Below are 7,240 nucleotides of genomic sequence, written 5' to 3' on the forward strand. Positions count from 1 at the left end.
CAGCATGGACACAGTTACATCTTTGGGCATGGATATTGAATATTTTTATCAACTCACTTCAGAGGAATCAGAGACACCTGTCCTGTAGTTTTGTAAGAATCACATCATCTGTCAGGTTGGATAGGTAGGTGTTGCTGAGCCTGTAAGTGAGCCATTTCTTCCTGGCCTAGCGAGCGTCCCTGTTGTGTGTGCTCACATTGAGAGGGGAACGGCAGAGTGAAGAGTAATGGGAGCTGAAGGAGGAAGTGTTGATTTGATAAATCATTTTTTATGGTGCTCAGACGACTCTGGCTCTGCTAAGCGACGCTGACCCCCTAGTGTGACGGCATGCGCTAATAAAATGTGCCGCGAGACGCCCTGAGCATCCTATTCCGCCTGTGTCAGACTCGATGAGCAGCCTCTTTAAAGTTGAAGAGGATGTGTATGCGCAAGTGTCTATGCATGCATGTGAGTTGCTTGGTGTTTGTGTGTGTGAATGCGTGCTTTCATGTGAGTTTTTTTGGTGTGTGCGTGAGTTTCTTTGAGTGCGTGTGTGTGGCACATCTTTGCATGCATGCAGGGGGTGGTGACAGACACAGTGTCTAATCTACATATCAATTTCCCTCATTTGAATACAGCCCTCATTCCAGTGATGATGGTAATAATTATCTGTTCTCCAGCAAGGAGAGGACAGGTTCCCACTGTGTTCCACTCTGTCACTCTGTGCCAGTGCTCTGCCAACACACACTGGGCTGACGCTAGACACCGATAGGACGACACAACAGCAGCCCACCATAAGATAACCTGTGACCCACCTCCGCTGAGAGTAATGGCACAAAATGGCATTTGTTTTAGCAAGATGGCGCCGACAGAGATGGTCGCCTTGCTTCAAATCTTTTGGAAACTATGCAGTATTTTTTTTTATGTATTATTTCTTACATTGTTACCCCAGGAAGTCTAAAGTCTTATTACATACATCCGGGAAGAATTATTGGATATAAGAGCCATGTCAACTTACCAACATTACGACCAGGAATATGACTTTCCCGAAGCGTATCCTCTATTTTGACCACCACCCAGGACAATGGATCTAATCCCAGAAACCAACACAAAACAATGGAGCGGCCTCCTGGTCAGACTTCGTAGATGTGCACATTGCCCACCGCTCCCAAGTATACTACTGGCCAACGTCCAGTCTCTTGACAACAAGGTATATTACATTCAAGCAAGGGTTGCCTTCCAGAGAGAATTCAGAGATTGTAACATTATCTGTTTCACGGAAACATGGCTCTCTCGGGATATGTTGTTGTTGAAACGGTTTGGCCACCGGGCTTCTCCATGCATTGCGCCGACAGAGATAAACATCTATCTGGGGAGAGGAAGGGCATATGCTTCATGATTAACGACTCATGGTGTAATCATAACAACATACAGGAACACAAGTTGTTCTGCTCACCCGACTTACAATCGAATGCCGGCCATATTACCTCCCAAGTTAATTCTCGTCAGTTATTGTCACAGCTGTGTACATTCCCACTCAAGCAGACACCAATACTGCCCTCAATGAACTTTAATGGATTCTGTGTAAGCTGGAAATCATATATCCTGAGGCTACATTTATTGTAGCTGGGGTTTATTTACAATGCACCAGATGTACCAATGACTAGAACCATTCAACTCTGGTCTGACCAATCGGAATCCAAGCTGCAAGATTGTTTTGATCATGCAGACTGGGAAATGTTCCAGTCAGCCTCAGAGAACAACATCGATCTATACGCTGACTCGGTGAGTGAGTTTATAAGAAGTGTATAGGAGATGTTGTACCCACTGTGACTATTAAAACCTACCCTAACCAGAAACCGTGGAGGAATGGCAGCATTTGCGCAAAACTCAAAGCGTGTACCACAGCATTTAACCATTGAAAGATGTCTGGGAATATGGCTGTAGTTATTCCCTCCGCAAGGCAATCAAACAAGCGAAATGCCGGTACAGGGACAAAGTGGAGTTGCAATTCAACGGCTCAGACACGAGACGTATGTAGCAGGGTCTACAGGAAATTATGGACTATAAAAAGAAAATCAGCCACATCACGGATACGAACGTCATGCTTTCAGACAAACTAAACACCTTCTTGCTCGCCTTGAGGATAATACAGTGCCACTGTCGTGGCCCGCTAACAAGGACCTCACAACCCCCTTTTCCTTCTCAGTGACCGATGTGAGTAAAACATTTAAACGTCCCCATAGCATGCAAAGATCAGCTGGCTGGTGTGTTTACATAAGAATTAAATCGTTCCTTGTCACAGTCTGCTGTCCCCACATGCTTCAAGATGGCCACCATTGTTCCTGTACCCAAGAAGGCAAAGATAACTGAACTAACTGACTATCATCCCGTAGTACTCACTTCTGTCATCATGAAGTGCTTTGAGAGACTAGTTAAGGATCATGTCACCTCCACCTTACCGACCACCCTAGACCCACTTCAGTTTGCATACCGCCCCAACAGGTCCACAGACGATAAATTCGCCATCACACTGTACACTGCCCCATCCCATCTGGACAAGAGGAATACCTATGTAAGAATGCTGTTCATTGAATACAGCTCAGCATTCAACACCATAGAACCCCCCAAGCTTATCATCAAGCTGGAGGCCCTAATCTCAACCCCGCCCTGTGCAATTGGGTCCTGGATTTTTCTGATGGGCTCCCCTCAGGTGTTGAAGGTAGGAAACAACATCTTTACTTCGCTGAACCCCAACACGGGGGCCCCACAAGGGTGCGTGTTCAGCCCCCTCCTGTATTCCCTGTTCACCCATGACTGCGTGGCCATGTACTCCTCCAACTCAATCATCAAGTTTGCAGATGACACAACAGTAGTGGGCTTGATTACCAACAATGACGAGACAGCCTACAGGGAGGAGGAGAGGGCACTCGGAGTGTGGTGTCAGGAATACAACCTCTCACGCAACATCCACAAAACAAAGGAGATGATCGTGGACTTCAGGAAACGGCAGAGTGAGAACACCCCTATTCACATCGAAGTCAAAGAAACATTCCGTATCAAATGAATACTAGAAGGCAGTGTTGCTGATGAAATGATGCAAGAGCACCCCCTAGTGGACAAAAAGCTTATGACAGAAGTGGAGAACGTGGAAAGTTTTAAGTTCCTGGGTGTACACATCACAGACAAACTGAAATGGTCCACCCAACAGACAGTGTGGTGAAGAAGGCGCAACAGCGCCTCTTCAACCTCAGGAGGCTGAAGAAATTTGGCTAGTCACCCAAAACCCTGACAAACTTTTACAGATGCACAAATGAGAGCATCCTGTCGGGCTGTATCGCAACTGCACTGCCCACAACCGCAAGGCTCTCCAGAGGGTGTTGCGGTCTGTACAACGAATCACCGGGGGCAAACTACCTGCACTCCAGGACACCTACACCACCCGATGTCACAGGAAGGCCAAAAAGATCAAGGACAACAACCACCCGAGTCACTGCCTGTTCACCTCGCTACCATTCAGAAACTGGGACCGAGAGACTGAAAAACAGCTTCTATCTCAAGGTCATCAGTTTGCTAAACAGCAATCACTAACTCAGAGAGGCTGCTGCCTACATTGAGACCCAATCACTGGCCACTTTAATAAATGGATCACCAGTCACTTTAAACAATGCCACTTTAAAAATGTTTATATATCTTGCTTTACTCATATCATCCAGTATGTATATACTGTATTTTATACCATCTATTGCACTTTGCCTATTCTGCTCGGCCATCGCTCATCCATATATATACATGTACATATTCTCATTCACCCCTTTAGATTTGTGTGTATTAGGTAGTTGCTGGGAAATTGTTAGATTACTTGTTAGATGTTATTGCACGGTCAGAACTAGAAGCACAAGCATTTCGCTACACTCGCATTAACATCTGCTAACCATGTGTATGTGACCAATAAAATTTGATTGGATTTGGGACATGGTACGTGTGAATTGTGTGGTCATAGTACAGTATAATTTGAGATAAAGGAAGCATGATATCGTTGGTGTCCTCCAAAGTCTTGCTCTTTTTGGGAAGCTTTGCTATACTATAGGGACATGCTTGTGCCCTTAGAGCCTAATCCAATGGGAAAGAGGGCAGGAAGATTTCTCACTGAGCCATCGGTCAAAAATTACACAATGAAGATGTTTATATCACATTATACATAGAACTGACTGTTGCTGTTTGCTGTCACTTTACGATGACCAGTGTCAAAATGATCAATTTAAAATACCAGGGGCACATCACCCCAAAAGCACAAATCCCCCCCACAAATCCTAAAAACGTAACAAGTGACATACTGTAGGAGTAATGTCTTCACAAAACACTAAACTATATCTTAGCGCTGTGACGTTACCAGTACCGCAAACATTAAGCAGACCAAACTATTTGGTTCTTTAAAAATCTGCTGTGTGTAAACTATTGTGTGGCATAGCTTGGAATAAACATAAATGTGACTCTGGATGACAACATCGGGATGTTGCTTTTCCTAAATTAGTTAAATCCGCTCTGTGTTTTGTTTATTTGCCACAATACTCATGAGTATGGCAATACTGGAGTCCTCCCACCCTCATATCCAGTGGGGACTCCTGTTGGCATCTGTTTTTTACGTCCATAGCTGCACTGGGTATGTCATAACTTGTATCTGTCACACTCAAGGTGATACAGTACAGTGACATGGTAGAAATTAAGATGCAAAACAGGATTCTTTGGTTGTACTTGCCCTTCCCATGTACAGGTATTGTTATTGACGTGTCATTAACCAGACATAAACACATTAGTTGAAAAGATGCATTTTTACAAAGGTATAACGGTAAACCTTTCTCCTGGCAGAAACAGCAGGACATTCAGGTAAAGACAGTGATAGGATAACAGATGTGTCCAGCCACAGTGCTACTGTCTACTTGTACTAGACTCTGAGCTTCCACTCCACTCGTGGAGATGCTTGCAGACATCAGCCTGCATTGAAAAAGATCCCAGTCATGTTGGAGCTCAGCTGCAGCCAGCTTCCCTTTTCCCTGTACAGTTGTAACTATGTTTTCTACCTCTGTTGAACCTCTGTGGTGGAGCCGCAAATGGGATCGAACAGGTGTCACTTTAATTACGGTCCCTCTAAGGCAGGTAGGGAGGCGGTGGCTCCCTTAATTAACCCAGCCGCTCTGGTATTGAATCGCATTGACAGCCCTGCACTGGGCGGGCACAGATAGGTCGACAATATGTCTGCCAGTATGTACGACTCTCCAGCTTTTAATTTCAAGTGCCTGGGGAGTATGTTGGCTTGTCTTCCCGTCTCACCCCTCCTCCCCCTAGATCCCTGCTTATGGTCACATCAGTTTCACATCTCTCTTACACACTACCCTCAGTCCACTCCACTAACTCCACACACCAGTCTAACCCAGACCTTCTACCTTCTGAGGTACATATTTCCTATCTTTCACAGTCTACATAGTCTACTCCACAGTATTGCTAAACAGTGAAGCCAAGAGCTAAACTACTGAGTCCCTCGCACTTCCATGAAATGATACCGGGGTCATTCAACCAACCCGCTGTACTTTTCAATGGTACAGTAAAACAGAGCCAATATCACATCCTATCTAATCTTTTGTGATTATGGACTGCAAAATGTTTCTTTTCCCGCTTTCTTCTCAAGAGACGATGCTGGGTGTCAGTCTCAAGAGCTCCTGATTAACATTATCATTCAATTATAGTGCTCATTATCATACTAAAAGCAAATGATCCACCTTGCATGTCTTTCAAAGTCGCTGAGAAACATGTTGTGGATAAAAGTTGCAACTTCAACATTCTTTTTCAGTCCAAAAGCATGTGTGCTCAGTATTTTGTTATTCCACTCCACCACTGTACATAAAAATACATTATATTTCTGGAGTTAGGGGTCAGGTCGGCTCTCAGGGCACTAAGTAGAAGGCTACATTAACACAGCTCTGGGTATTGATTGTTTTCTGCTAGCTGGTGGGACAGCTACTGCTCTGTGAATGTGATTCTTAAGGAGGAGGCAGTATTATTTTTCTTAATTTGGCAAGTGAGAGTGAGCAGAGAAAACATTTAAAGTTTTTCTGTGTGTTAATACAAAGCTAGAAGGTCAGAGTAAATTACTGCTCAACAGGCAGAGGCACGATGTGTGGCTCCTCCAGACATGGTCCCTTGAAATTTAATTTCCACATTCCTAAATACCAAGGCGGAATTATTTAGGCAATATTGTTGGACATCAGTCTACCAGCAGTAGACAAGCATTTCAATAACATGTTAAAGAATATATCTATAGTGATAAAGAAACAAACAAAAGGGGTTATTTGTAGCCTCCACCCGCACGCGCACAGACAGGTATGTTGGACTAGCAACCTGGAAGGTTGCAAGATTGAATCCCCGAGCTGACAAGGTACAAATCTGTCGTTCTGCCCCTGAACAATGCAGCTAACCCACTGTTCCTAGGCTCACGTTGAAAATAAGAATTTGTTCTTAACTGACTTGGGAGTCTCCTGGCTGGAGGCTATTTAGTTTATATGTCTTTGCCTGGACAGACATTCCATCTATGCCTTTCAATAATGCCCACCCCTCCTTGGATTGAGTTAGCAGCTGGTCAGGCTTCTGATAGTGTCACTGATAGTGTTCTTAAAAAAAGAAGAAATCACCACAAAAAATTAAATACAGGATTGCCTGTGTGTGTGTGTGTGTGTGTATCGAGGTGCCCATTAGAAATACCCAGTATCGTATTTTCATGCACATAATTTGTATTCTACATTGGTTCGGATCAAGTCGACATCAAGACTAGTTTCCAACAGCTGGAGTTCACTGTCAATAATGCCATTCTCCAACAACATCCAATTTGCCAGATCTGTACAGCTCCCAAGTGGATACTAATATCTTTTGAGTCAACAAGACATTTTATCATTTGTACCTTTGTGTTCTGTAAATGAGGAATGTAGCCTTGCTCTTATTGACACATATCCTGCCTCTTCTCCTGGAGTTCTTGAGCTATGGAGGTGATTGTCAACTGCAGTACACAGAACTCATCTTCAAAAGGTCAACAGGGTAAGGACTGTTCAGAAAGGGGGTAACATGGCAGAAATTCTTGTTTCAATTGTCTATCATGTACAAAGCCATGCCTTTCTTTGAGCTTTGAGCACTGCAACATGTGTGTTGGGTATTCAAGACTGCTGATAGGTCTCTGTAGTGAGTTTGCCCACAGTACTGATGATAGCTAGGT

This window comes from Oncorhynchus masou, chromosome 13 (genome assembly GCF_036934945.1).
Source record: "Oncorhynchus masou masou isolate Uvic2021 chromosome 13, UVic_Omas_1.1, whole genome shotgun sequence".
Classification (NCBI taxonomy): domain Eukaryota; kingdom Metazoa; phylum Chordata; class Actinopteri; order Salmoniformes; family Salmonidae; genus Oncorhynchus; species Oncorhynchus masou.